Genomic DNA, 13,374 nt, shown 5'->3' with positions numbered 1-13,374 from the left:
TGATCACCCAATTTGCATGACCACTAGATTTCAAGGGCCAGAGAAAATTTGATCCTTGAATCTAGTGATGACCTTTGATCTTGATTGACATCATAAGAAAGTCTTAGGCCTTACTTATTGTTAGGCATAGGCCTACCAAAGACTATGGTAAATGCTAGATATACCCAGTGTCTGATCTAAGCTATACAAAATCCTGACAATTGTGCATGCATTATCTGTAAGAGAAAAATTGCTCCTCCATCAGAAAGAACAAAAGCATGTCCAGTACTTTAATTTGCAGTAGTAGCAAAGTGATTAGGAGCTACATAAAGCTGTTTTCAATCTGATGGTTGATTTCTGTTTCTTCTCCTACTACTGAGTTGCTGTTGAGTGGAGATTTGAGATTCAAAGAACAAAGGACAAACACAGCTTTCGGACTGAGTATTCAGAATTAACCCTGCATCTGGATGCAGCATTCTTTGTGAAATAAGCTTTCGGACACGGTCCCAGTGTTTGTTTACTTGTCCAATGGGATTTTTACTAATCGAGATTTAACCCCTAAAAGATAGCAACAAATACTTGTCCGGCCAAGTGTCACTTAAAACGGCAAGATTAATTGCGAGAATAACAACATTGGTCACGTGTAATTATTGCTTTAATGCTATGTGAAGTTCTGACAAAGAAGAGGCTGGGACTTCGGGTCTGTTTCTAATTTTACAGGCAAATACACCTTCATCAATTATTTCAGAGCTGGGTAGCCTAATACAATTTGTGTGGCAAGAAGTTTAAGATTTCAAATTGTGGTTGTCATTTGCCTTTTAAGTCATTCCATTCAAGATGCTTTGGATATTTTTTATTGTGATAAATTGTCTTAATGCTCTGAAAAGGGAAAACTATTTGGTAAAATTCTAGTTAATTGACTTCTTGCTATCTCGGAAAGGGTTTAGGTTAGGAAAATGAAACTCTCAGGGATGAATCTGCAGACTACATGACAGGTCTATACCTATTGAAATTTTGACAAAATAATATTTTACCTTAATTTTCTGCCTTTAGTTCTAAAATTGCAATTCCTGTGATTTGAGTAGAATTTTGAGCCATATCAATGTGTTTTTTTCAAAATTTAAAAAATGTATTTGCATATCTTTAAAACTTTATAAAATAGAATTGAGCAAAGTTAAGAAGCTGAAAACAATTTTGTTGTACTTCAAATTAAGCACAAGATATATTTTTCAAGGTTTCACTTTTATAACACACATATTTTTAAAGGTCATCGAAGGTCTGGGCCCTCCAAAGGGAGAAGGAGTGGAGGTAGTTGCTTCAAAATACCTTTCTGGGACATGCTTTAGTCTGTAGATTCATCCCTGAAAGTTTCATTTTCCTAACCTAAACCCTTTCCAAGATAGCAAAAAGTCAATTAACTAGAATTTTACCAACTATTTCAATTGCATAGGATAAGAAAATTTCGGTAGGCTAATCAATTCAAAGTCCTGAATTAGCAACGGAAGTGTTTTTTTTTCACTAAAAAAATCACCACCTTCTTTGAACTCCAACTATATAGCCCTGTCTCTGGCCCCCTTGAGCCAGTATCCATTTCCTGATTGTCATTTACAATAAATTTTACTTTTTCTGTTACCTATATATGTTTGCACCAGTTTTACCATTGGTTAAAACTGGTGCAAACAGTATTACTGGCTTTCATGTAAAGTGAATATACCACTTGTTGCCTTTTTTAATGCTGTTTACAAATATAATAATCGCTTCTACTGCAAATTCAGAATTAAGCACTTTTTGACCTCTTAAAAATGATCTATATATGGGGTCATTACAAATCTGTAATAGTTTAGAAACAAATTTGGGCTATATATTGGCACATCAGGGGGGTAGGGGTAAAGTATAGCATATATTAAATACGTAAACTAACCATTGCTGGATTTTTTTTTATGTGTTTGTACTGTTGCACTTGTGATTTCTCTTCTCATTAAAATTTGATATGCACAAACACATAAAAAAAAACAGCAATGGTTGGTTTACATCAGTGCTGTCACTTACTTGAAGTACTTTTACTTGAAGTACTACTTAAGTAAAATTTTCCATTACTTGTACTTGTACTTAAGTAAAAACTCTAGGGTGTACTTATTACTTGATACTTAACTAAGATTACAAAATACTTATTACTTAAGATACTTTTAATTTACTTGTTTTTCAAATACTTTACCTTTGACACGGAAATTTTGTGTGTGTGAGCTTTGGCAATGAACAAGAAACCTCACCTTTAGATTTAGAGCAAACTCAGATACAGCTTTTGTGTGTGTGTGTGTGTGCTTTGGCAATATACAAGAAAACATCACCCTTTAGATTTAGAGTAAACTCAGATATAGCTCCATGCTATATTTTTGGATATGAAATAAGGTATTTATTTTTTACAAAAAAGAAATTATAGTAGGATTAGCACTTGGTTTAATTTTTGTTTACAAGTAATATAACAAAGAAAACAGAGATTATTTCACAGTTCACTGGTCGACAGTGAGCTAAAATCCCTTGTTCTGTGCTAAATGTTGCATACTGTACTCCATTGGGGCTTATATTTCTGACATTAATGTTCAAGTTTTGTCATCTTGTCAACTGAACCAGATTTCTACCATTTCATCATCTTCAGGACCATATTATTGGTAAAACTACTGAAGCTATGAATCTTTGTCCATCTAAATTTTGTTTGCAATAAACAAGTCTAGGCAATTCTAGCTGGATCCAATGCAGTGGCATTTTGTCAAACTCATTCCAGTAGATTCAGGTATTCAGACGAATCTGACTTCAGATTTGTCACTCCATTCATAAGTTATAGGCCCTACTAAATTAAAGGAAAACTCAACTTTCTTAAGACTTGACACCCTCTCCCCCTCACCCTATTTGAGATAGGGTTTGTGATACCAGAACTTGATATGAGCCCTGATCTTAGGCATCTTTGGTCTAGTTTTCATTCGGATCCGTTACTCCATTTGCAAGTTATACTAAATTAAACAGAAAACTTAAATTTGTCAGGAATTAAAACCCACTCCCCCTTGTTAAATTTGAGCTAGGGTCTTTATCTCAAAACTTGATATGTGTCATGGTCTCAGGGCTCTTTGGTTCAATTTTCATTCAGATCAATCACTCCAGTTGCAAGTTACTCTGAATTAAACGAAAAACTGTTTTTAGCAGGTAAAGCCCTCTCCCCCCTGTTTTGTTTTAGCTAGGGTCTTCATCTTTCAACTTGATGTGTCTCATGATCCTTGGCACCAAATCTGGCCATCAAAATTTTCATCCGGACGGATTTTGCAACATCTTAGGTAGCCATGTTGGCTCATTGGATCCAAAAAAAGGAACACAATAGCATATCATCATCCAGCCATCATCACCTATTTGGATAATGGAAAATATTCATCCATATAGGTTTTTGAGATCTGTCTGTCTGTCCGCCCGTCTGTGCAATCGAGTATAGCGGGAGAACCGCCAGTCAGATTTGTATTAAAATTGAACTATTTGGATTAAAACTGAGCTTAATTAGGGCGATGGGGCTTTAAGTGTTAAAAAAATCGAGTTTTTCATTTAATTCTTTGTAACTTGCAAATGGAGAGATGAATTTCGATGAAAATTGAATAAAGATGCCTAAGAGTATGATATGCATTAAGTTCTGGGATGGAGACCCAAGCCTAATTAGGGCAAGGGGGAGGGGGCTTTAAATGCTTAAAAAGTTAAGTTTTTTGTTTGACTCAGTTTAACTTGCGAATGAAGTAATGGATCTCAATGAAAGTCAAGCCAAAGATGCCAAAACCATAAGACACATAATGTTTGAAGATGAAGACCCTAGATTAATTAGGGGGAGGGGGCTTTAAGTGCTAAAAAAAAGTTGTGTTTTACATTTAATTCAGTGTAACTTGTGAGAGATTGATGGATCTCAGTGAAAATTGAACCAAAGATGCCTAAAACCGTGACAGGCATCAAGTTTTGAGATGAAAACCCTAGCTCAAATAGAAGGAGGGGGAGTGGGTTTTAAGTGCTGAAAAAAGTCAAGCTTTTAGTTTAAATTAGTATAACTTTCGAATGGAGCAACGGATCCAAATGAAAGCTAGACCAAAGATGACTAGGATCAGGGCTCATATCGAGCTCTGATATCACTGATATCTAAAATAGGGCGAGGGGGAGGGGGTTTCAAGTATTAAGAAAGTCGATTTTTCCTTCAGTTTAGTAGGGCCTATAACTACTTCCACCCATGTCTTGCCCAAAGCCTGGAAATAACCCTTTTCCAAAATAAGTCATCCTGAAGCCAACCTTAAACATAATATTCCATCCCCAGAGAAAAATTACTTTGTATGGCACTTGGTATTTACCAAGTGACATACAGTGATCGCAAGTTCTGTCGGTCTGTCGATCTGTCAGTCCTGGTCTCGCTAGTTTAGGAACGATGAAATTTGGCAGACGTATCAAGGACCAGACCAGATTAAATTTGAAATGGTTGTTTCCCCGATTCGACCATTTGGGGAGGGGGGCGTAGGAGGACGGTTAATTTGGAAAAATTAAATCGGATCTTAATTGAATTTGATATCTAGAAGGATATCATGTCTCAGAGCTCTTATTTTAAATTCCGACCGGATCAGGTGACATTGGAGGGGGAAACCTAAAATCTTGGAAAATGCATAGAGTGGAGGGATCGGGATGAAACTTAGTGGGAAAAATAAGCACAAGTCCTAGATATGTGATTGACATAAGCAGAACGAATTCACTCTCCTTTGGGGAGTTGGGGTGAGGGTTAATTCTGAAGAATTAGAAAAAATTAGGTATATCTAGTAGTACCTCGTGACTCAGATCTCATGTTTCAAATCCCGACCAGATCCAGTGTCATTGGGGGGATTGGGGGGGGGGGGATCGGAAATCTTAGAAAACGCTTAGAGTGGAGTGATCAGGATGAAACTTGGTGGGAAGAATAAGCACAAGTCGTAGATACGTGGTTAACATAACCGAAATGGATCCGCTCTCTTTGGGAGAGTTGGAGGGGGTGTTAATTCGGAAAAATTGCAAAAATTGAGGTATTTTTTACTTAAGAGCGGGTGACCGTTCTTGAGGTATTTTTGAATTAGATATTAAGAAGGAACTCATGTCTCAGATCTCTTATTTTAAACCCCGACCAGTTCTGGTGACATTGGGGGATAGTTGGAGGGGGAAACCGGAAATATTTTAAAACGCTTAGAGTGGAGAGATCGGGGTGAAACTTGGTGGGTAGAATAAGTAAATGTCGTAGATACGTGATTGACGAAACCGGGCTGGATCCACTGTCTTTGGAGTAGTTAGGGGAGTCCATTGCTTTGGCAAGTTCAGTACTTCTGGACGTGCTAGGACAATGAAAATTGGTAGGCGTGTCAGGGATCTGCACAAATTGACTTGATTTCCCCGATTCAGCCATCTAGCGGGGCTGAAGGGAGAGGAAAAATTAGAAAAATGAGGTATTTTGAATTTGCGAGTGGTTGATCGGATCTTAATGTATTTTTATATTTAAAAGGACCTTGTGTCTCAGAGCTCCTATTTTAAATGCCGACCGGCATTAAGCCTCAGATTTTTCTTTTAAATTAATCTATTGATTCTTATAATTTTTGCTAGAGCTAATGCCATATGAGCTCTTGGCTCTTCCGACCTCGTCATAAGTGCCATATGAGCTCTTGGCTCTTGTTTTATTCCTTTTTTCTCAGAAGATTTTCGGCTTAGTCTCGTGGTTTTTGCCACTTCATGGTGTGAAAACTGCTGCTAGGAATAGATAGGATGCAACTTCTGCCGTATTGTCTTCTAGTATATTTAAGTGTGTGCTAGCATTGTGCCTGCGTCCCCTTAAAAGTTCTGTTTCTTACGGCAATATTGGTTTGTCTTCTGTTGCATATGTAGACGACGTTCTTCTTGTTGCCCGGACTCGCCGTGGATTGCTTTCCAATTTTACTATCTTAACCAATGAACTATCTAAGATTGGATTGTCAGTTAATGCGTCTAAATGCGAGTTTATTTGTTTTAATAGCCCTTATGCGGTCGCTCCATCCGTTGCTGGGACTGCAATTCTGCCATGTTCTTATTTAGTTGGTTGGTCTGTGTTTCGGTCCAACACTTTCCACTACCTTTTCATCCCTAGTGAATCAAGCCGTGAAAAACCTATGCGTCGTTTACGGAAAAATATCCCCAAATAAAAGCCTTTACAACCGCAACGGTTTGTGCATGATTTATAACCCTTATTGCGCCCCTGTGCTTTTGTTTTTATCAGGCATGGCGCATCTGTTTCGTAAGAAAAATCGCCATACTCTACGTGGAGCTTATTTCAGATATTGCAAATTTCTCGTTCGGCTTCCTAGATGGCACCAAGACAGAAAAATAATTGCTCGATTTGGTTTAATAGATATGGCTTCTTGGATTCGGTCTTCCAGTGATGATTTATGTAAAAAGACTATCTACTCATTTCACGTTTACGACCATCTGCAGCCTTTTTTCCATATTGATACTGGTTAATTAGTCCATGTTGTCTTTTGTTAATTTGAATTTTTTTTTCTTGCTGTTTATCGTTTTTGTTTTTGTTTATTTATAATACTCCGTACTTTGTGTTTTTTTTTATACTTTTACGGATAATAAGGTTCATTCATTCATTCTGCATTTTGACCAGCCGTATGGAATGCGTTTGAATCAGCGGGCTTGCTGCAGGCCCGTGATTTTATAATATATGTTTGTAGGGAGTTTTACCGACCATCTGAATTGACTACACAGCATACGGCTTGCTTGAGTGAAAACCAGCCAAAGGATATAGATGCCATACATTTTCATAGCGTGTCTGAAATTTAACTTGAAAACTTGAGGCAGTTTTCTTGTAAAGGTGCCGAGGGCGAGACATGTCATCAAAGTTTGAATCAAGACTTCATTTTCATACTCTTCTTTTCTTTCAGCACACTGACAGACAGCGACCTTCAGCTAGCTGCCAAAAGTGTGGATTTTGCTGCTTCTTTTTATTGAGCTCTGATTTCTCTTATTAAAAAAGTCTGCAGCTGACTCACTTGGCTCCTTACTTTTAAATTTGAGTTTTTTTGCTGCTAAGGTTTTTATTTATTGAATCAGAGAATGAACTACTTTGTTACCTTTTATCCGTTTTAAAGCCAATCCAAAATTTATTTTTCTATTTTCAATATATTTTCCACCATTCCAACATGTTTCAGAATAACCCTGTATTTTTTCAAACGTGCCAGATTTGGCTGAACACTAATCGCCAGAAGTTCAACTCTATGTGCATTGTATTAACCCTGTTATATGATCTGTCTGATCCAATCAGAAGTTTTTTGACTGCACTTAATTGTTTTGATAGTCTTTTTCTTTCAAGCCGTTTTGTTGAAAATTGGTTGAGATTATTTTTTGGGCTTCGTTGGGTGTCTACCAGCGAAACAAGGGAAAAAATATTTTCAATATTTTTGTTATCATTCCCACATGTTTCAGAATAACCTTGTATTCTTTCAAACGTGCCAGATTTGACTGAACACTAATCACCAGAAGTTCAACTCTATGTACACTGTGTTGATCCTGTCATGTAATCTGTCTGATCCAATCAGGAGTTTTTTGACTGCACTTAATTGTTTTGAAATTCTTTTGCTTTCAAGCCGTTGTGTTGAAAATTGGTTCAGATTAGTTTTTGGACTTCGTTGGGTGTGTACGAGCCAAACAATGGGGAAAAAATACTTTCAATATTTTTTCCATCATTCCCACATGTTTCAGAATAACCCTGTATTTTTTTCAAACGTGCCAGATTTGATTGAACACTAATGGCCAGAATTTCAACTTTAGGTGCACTGTGTTAATCCTGTCATGTGATATGTCTGATCCAATCAAGAGTTTTTTGACTGCACTTAATTGTTTTGATAGTCTTTTCCATTCAAGCCGATGTGTTGAAAATTGGTTAAGATTATTTTCTTGGACTTCATTGGGTGTGTACCAGCCGAACAAGGGAAACGGTTAAAAACGATAAAACGGAAATTCTGGTTCTTGATTAAGATTTCCAAGACAGGAATGACAGGGGACATTTTATAGGCAAGGGAAGGGGCTAAGATGCCTTTAGAATGGCTTTAAAATGATGTAGTGTGGGCTTGATATCAGAAGTATGGGCATATATATATATATATATATATATATATATATATATATATATATATATATATATATATATATATATATATATATATATATATATATATATATATATATATATATATATATATATATATAGAATAAATACTTTAAGTAGTACTTGAAGTAATACTTAAGTACAATTTTGGCAAGTACTTGATATTTGAAACTTAAGTAAGAATTCGGGAATTACTTATTACTTGATATTTAAGTAAAAAAACAATGAGTTATTAATACTTGATACTTAAGTAAAAATTTGGAGTACTTGTTGCAGCACTGGTTTACATATATAATATATACTATGCTTTACCCCCGCCCGCCTGATGTACAAATATATAGCCCAAATTTGTTTCTAAACTATTACAGATTTGTAATGACCCCATATATAGGTCATTTTTATGAGGTCAAGAGGTCAAAAAGTGCTCAACTCTGAATTTGCAGTAGAAGCAATTATTATATTTGTAAAGAGAATAAAAAAAGGCATCAAGTGGTATATTCACTTTATATGAAAGCCAGTAATACTGTTTGCACCAGTTTTACCCTCGTTTCTTGTTAATATTACTAAGCGGTCATAGTTAAGCACTTGAGAAGTCATTGTTAAATAGCATGTGCTTATGTATATATAGCTTTTTGCTACTTATTCTTCTCTGGTTATATAATGCTTGATGTGGTATAAGCCAAGAGAAGGACCTGTAGACCTATAGAAGAAAACCTGTTAAAAAAAGATGATTCTTTGTTATTTGCATAATAATAATAGCTAACACATTCTACATGCAGCCCTGCTCTACTTTAGCCCCAACCCTCCTAATATGGAAATCTATAGCTGAAATTACATATTTTCTATTGATTCTGCCAATCTATCCCTCAACCATAGTACCTGTTAATTGAGGCAACTGTGGCAAAACAAGAACTGGAAAAACAAGTAAAAGGTGGCAGAAAACATTGGAAATATATAATTTGGGCTATATATTTGCAAATTAGGCCTGTTAGGGGTGAATTCTGCGTTGTTGATTTACAAATAAAGTAAATATACCACTTGATGCCTTTTTGTATGTTCTTTACAAATATAATAATTGATTATTTTGCTAGTTCAAGTTTAAGCACTTTTTGACCTTACTTAACCTAACAAATTTTGGCAGTGAAAAACATACATTATTTTCTCAAAAATGACCAAAAAGACATACCTTACTTGAAAATTTGGCATCAAAGAACAAGAAATACAGCATAATATTGTAAAATTTATTAATCCAAATGAATTGTGGAAAATCAGTGCTCATAGATTATGCAACATGCAAAAAATGGATTAATAATGGAACAATAAGTTTGAGACATGTTTTAAGCTTTTTTATATCCAAAAACTATTTGAGTATACTTTGGTCATTTTCAAGAGCTCAAAAACTTACACTTGAAGCACTTATTATGTTTGTAAAAAACATAAAAAAGGCATCAAGGAGTATGTTCACTTTATTTGTAAATCAAAAATATGAACAACAAAAAATTTACCGATTATTAGTATAACTGCACAATTTTCCCCTGGGTATGTAGGCTTAGTGGAAGGTCACTTATACCTGATCATGTCCCTACAGTTTTTACTTGGTTGAATCAAATTCAAAGAAAGTTCCTATTGAAAAGAAAAGAGACCAAAAGTGAGATTGAATTTGTCTTAGCTTCAGGTTTGCCCCTTCAGTCTGTTTAAAGAAAACTGATTCATAATTGAAGCTTTGTTCATTTCAATCTTAGGGATGATCTACATTTGTTACGCTTCATTAAATGGTTGTAAAGTGATACTTTTATTTATTTGTCTTGTTTGTTTTCTACGAATTTTTTTAATCTTTAAATTGATATACATTTCTTACAAATTAATTAGTCATAACATAGTTCCATTTGCAAGTTTTGACCTACTTCGTAACCCTGGTCTCTAAATTGCATATAAATTTATTGAAGCTAGGAAACATAGAGCTCCTCTCTGTTTAAAAGAAAATGGATGAACATAAGTAGGTTTTAATACACTGAAGTCCTATGGCCATGGAAATTAAAACAAAACAATGAAAAGTAACTTTAAAATTCTGGACGTGACATAAATATAACATTCACAAAGAAAACCATTCACAAAATTTTACTTTTGTGCTTAGTTGCCAACCTGAGCAATTGCCCTTAATTTTTAGACCTTGCAAAACATTCACCAGCCACCTCTTATGACCTACACTCTTGTCTGTACATCAACAATTCATTGAAAAGGAAGGACCACCTTACTGGCATTTCTTCCTTTGTACTTATATTTAATGGGTTTAAAAGAAAGCTTCTTTGGTTAAGTCAGAAGCCCAGTAAAGGACCAGGTAATCCTTTAGCCAGGAATTGCAATAGGAAGCTAGGGACCAGTCATCCTATGCTTTTGCATGCCCTTCTTTCTTACTGACCCCAGATTTCTCTAGGTAACTTGTTAAGTTTGGGCCAATTCTGGCTGAACTTACAGAGTTACATCACTGACCTTTGTCCCAAACCAAATAAACTACTAATGCCAGGAATTAAACCTGTGCCCTTTAGATAAAGGATTCTCAACCTAGAGTGCCAGGCACTTAGGAAGGAACACAAATGTCACCAAAGAACAAAAATTATTTGGAAAAAGAAAATATCGAGAAAAAAAAACAACTCAAGTCATAGTTGCTCCCATTTTCATTGCTGTCCCACAAACAATATGTATTTTATTAAGATAAATAAATTTTTAAACAGGTATTAACAAAACTCCATCAGGGATTGTATTTACTTAAGGTACAATCAGCAATATGAATGCTTAGTTTTGTGATATTCTAGTCTTGAAATAATAAAAAAAAATTTTATGTTCTATTTGTTTTCCACAAGCCCATTTGAGTTGAATCTGGGAAATGAAGGGCCAGGTATTCCTTTACATTTTATACAACCTGTAAAAAGAAAAGAGTTCAAATTTTTTCACAAAAGCAGAAACTTGATGTAAAAAAATAAATTTATTTTTAACAGAAAGCAACTGACATCAATGAAATCAAATAAAACAAAATTCATGGAGAATAAATAATATAAGCCATATATTTAACCTATAATGAGGTGGCATAAAAGATTATTTCTAAAATTAGAAAAAAAACAGTGTTATGGCTTAAAGTTCTGTGAATCAACAGGAGTTGTCTCAGGCCAGAATAATTAAGAACTAAGGCCAGAGAAAAAGAAACTGATAACCAAAAATAAGGCACCCAAAAATTTCAGGACCCTCTAGAGGAAAAAGAAGTAGAAGTAGGTACTTCAAAATACATTCCTGGGACATACTTTAGCCTGTAGACATGTCCCTGAAAGTTTTATTTTCCTAACCTCTTCAAAGATAGCCAAAAGTAGCTAAAGTACCCCTACTTTACCTTAAAAATCCAGTTTAAATAGCAATCTTAACAAGTATAGACTATATAAAAGGCTATAGGTATTGGCCTAATCATTCTAATTTTTTTCAACTAAAAATTATAGCATGGTTTAGAAACTAGGCCTGTTTGATATAGTAACATTTGACTAACTCACCAATGTGATAGCTACTTCCCTAAGAACCAACCTTTTTAATAACAAAAAAATTTTTTCTTCTGACTCCTTATGAAGCTTAGCCTATACAAGACAGGCCTGGAACACCAAAAACCCTTTAGATAATTAGGAATATGAATAAGATTAATTACAGGTCACTGAAAAGCAAAGATTATTTCCATTATTTACAGTTTCCTTGTCTTGTCTCTAGACTTAACGATTTCAAATGTTTATGCATTTAAAAAAATATGTAGCATTGACGTCACAATCCTCAATAATCTTTTTTTTGGGGGGTTATAAAGGGCCAGCCCACGGACAAGTAATCCTGAGTGTTCGAGGAGATAATCCGACTAACCTCTGACGTCATATGTGTTTCAAAAAATGGTTGGATTAATCAGATTAGTAATCAGACAAGTAAACAAACGCACTGCATGCTTTCGAGCACGGTAAGAAAATCGCTTACCGCGGTTACTGCCAGTAGTAACTATTTTCGTTCCCAGTGGATTGGGCAGTAACCATTTTCCCGCTGGGAACGGAATTAGTAACCATTCAGTTACTTCAGTAAGTCGTAGGAACGCACCCTAAAGCATAAGGAAGACAGGAGCATAAGGAAGGAAGGTCTGTTTCCAAAAAAATTTCAAATTCCAGAAATGTGTGATAAAAAAAAACTTCCAATGTAAGTGGCTAAAAATATCTCAGTTTAAGAAAAAAAAAATTGATCAGCAGCTTTTAGATGATTATCATTAAGGATGTAGATCTTCACCTTGCTCCGTGATCATAGACCTTTAATTCTATGATAACTGCTAAATACAATTATCATTGACTTCTGGTTCTGTTATTCTTGAAGCAAAAAAATTAAGCTTTTTAAACAAAGAGAAAACGTTTAATAAAGTGTTTGTTAATATTCTAGTTGAGTGACTTCTTGTTATATCAAAACGGGGTCAGGTTAGGAAAATGAAACTTTCAGGGGTGGGTCTACAGGCTAAAGTATATCCTGGGCAGGAATTCTAGAGAACCCACCTCCACCCCTTCCCCCTCTAGAGAGCCCTGAAATTCACACACATGACAGGTTTTGACAGGTTTGACAATTTTAACTGGCTTGTCAAAATTGAAATTTTGACAAAACAACATTTTATCTTAATTTTTTGTTACCAGTTGCTTTTTCTCTGCCTTTAGTTCTGAAAAATGCAATTCCTGTTTTGAGTAGAATTCTGAGCCCTATAGATGTTTTTTTTTCAAAATTTAGGAAATTTATTGGCATATATTTACAACCTTATAAATTTGGATTGAGCAAAGTTATGAAGCTGAAAACAATTTTATTGTACTTCATTCAAGCAGAAGATCTATTTTCCAAAATTTCACTTTTATAACACATATTTTGAAGGTCATCAAAGGTCAGGGCCCTCTAGAGGGAGAAGGAGTGAAGATAGGTACTTCAAAATACCTTCCCAGGACATACTTAGCCTATATATGCATCCCTGAAAGTTTCATTTTTCCTAACATAACCCCTTTCTGAGATAGCAAGAAGTCAATCAGCTAGAATCTTACTAAGTGATTTTCTTTCAAATAAAATTGATCCACCCTAAATAAGGTGATAGTCCTGTCTTCAAGCAATCATCACATTAAAGCTGCAAACCCATTGTTAACATCACACTGCAAGTAAGCTGAAATAGCAGAATAATTTACTAAGTA

The 13,374-nt window shown here is 35.1% G+C and overlaps 1 protein-coding gene across 3 annotated transcripts in view; it reads right to left on the bottom strand.

Annotated features, from left to right (window-relative positions):
- Positions 1–13,374, bottom strand: part of LOC136036490 (zinc finger protein 182-like) — a 187,099-nt gene that overhangs the window by 17,577 nt on the left and 156,148 nt on the right. The window lies entirely within an intron of this gene.

The sequence above is a fragment of the Artemia franciscana genome, chromosome 15 (assembly GCF_032884065.1).
Source record: "Artemia franciscana chromosome 15, ASM3288406v1, whole genome shotgun sequence".
In the NCBI taxonomy this organism is placed as follows: Eukaryota; Metazoa; Arthropoda; class Branchiopoda; order Anostraca; family Artemiidae; genus Artemia; species Artemia franciscana.
Note: the sequence above shows the minus strand (reverse complement) of the source record. Positions and strands in the feature narration are given on the sequence as shown.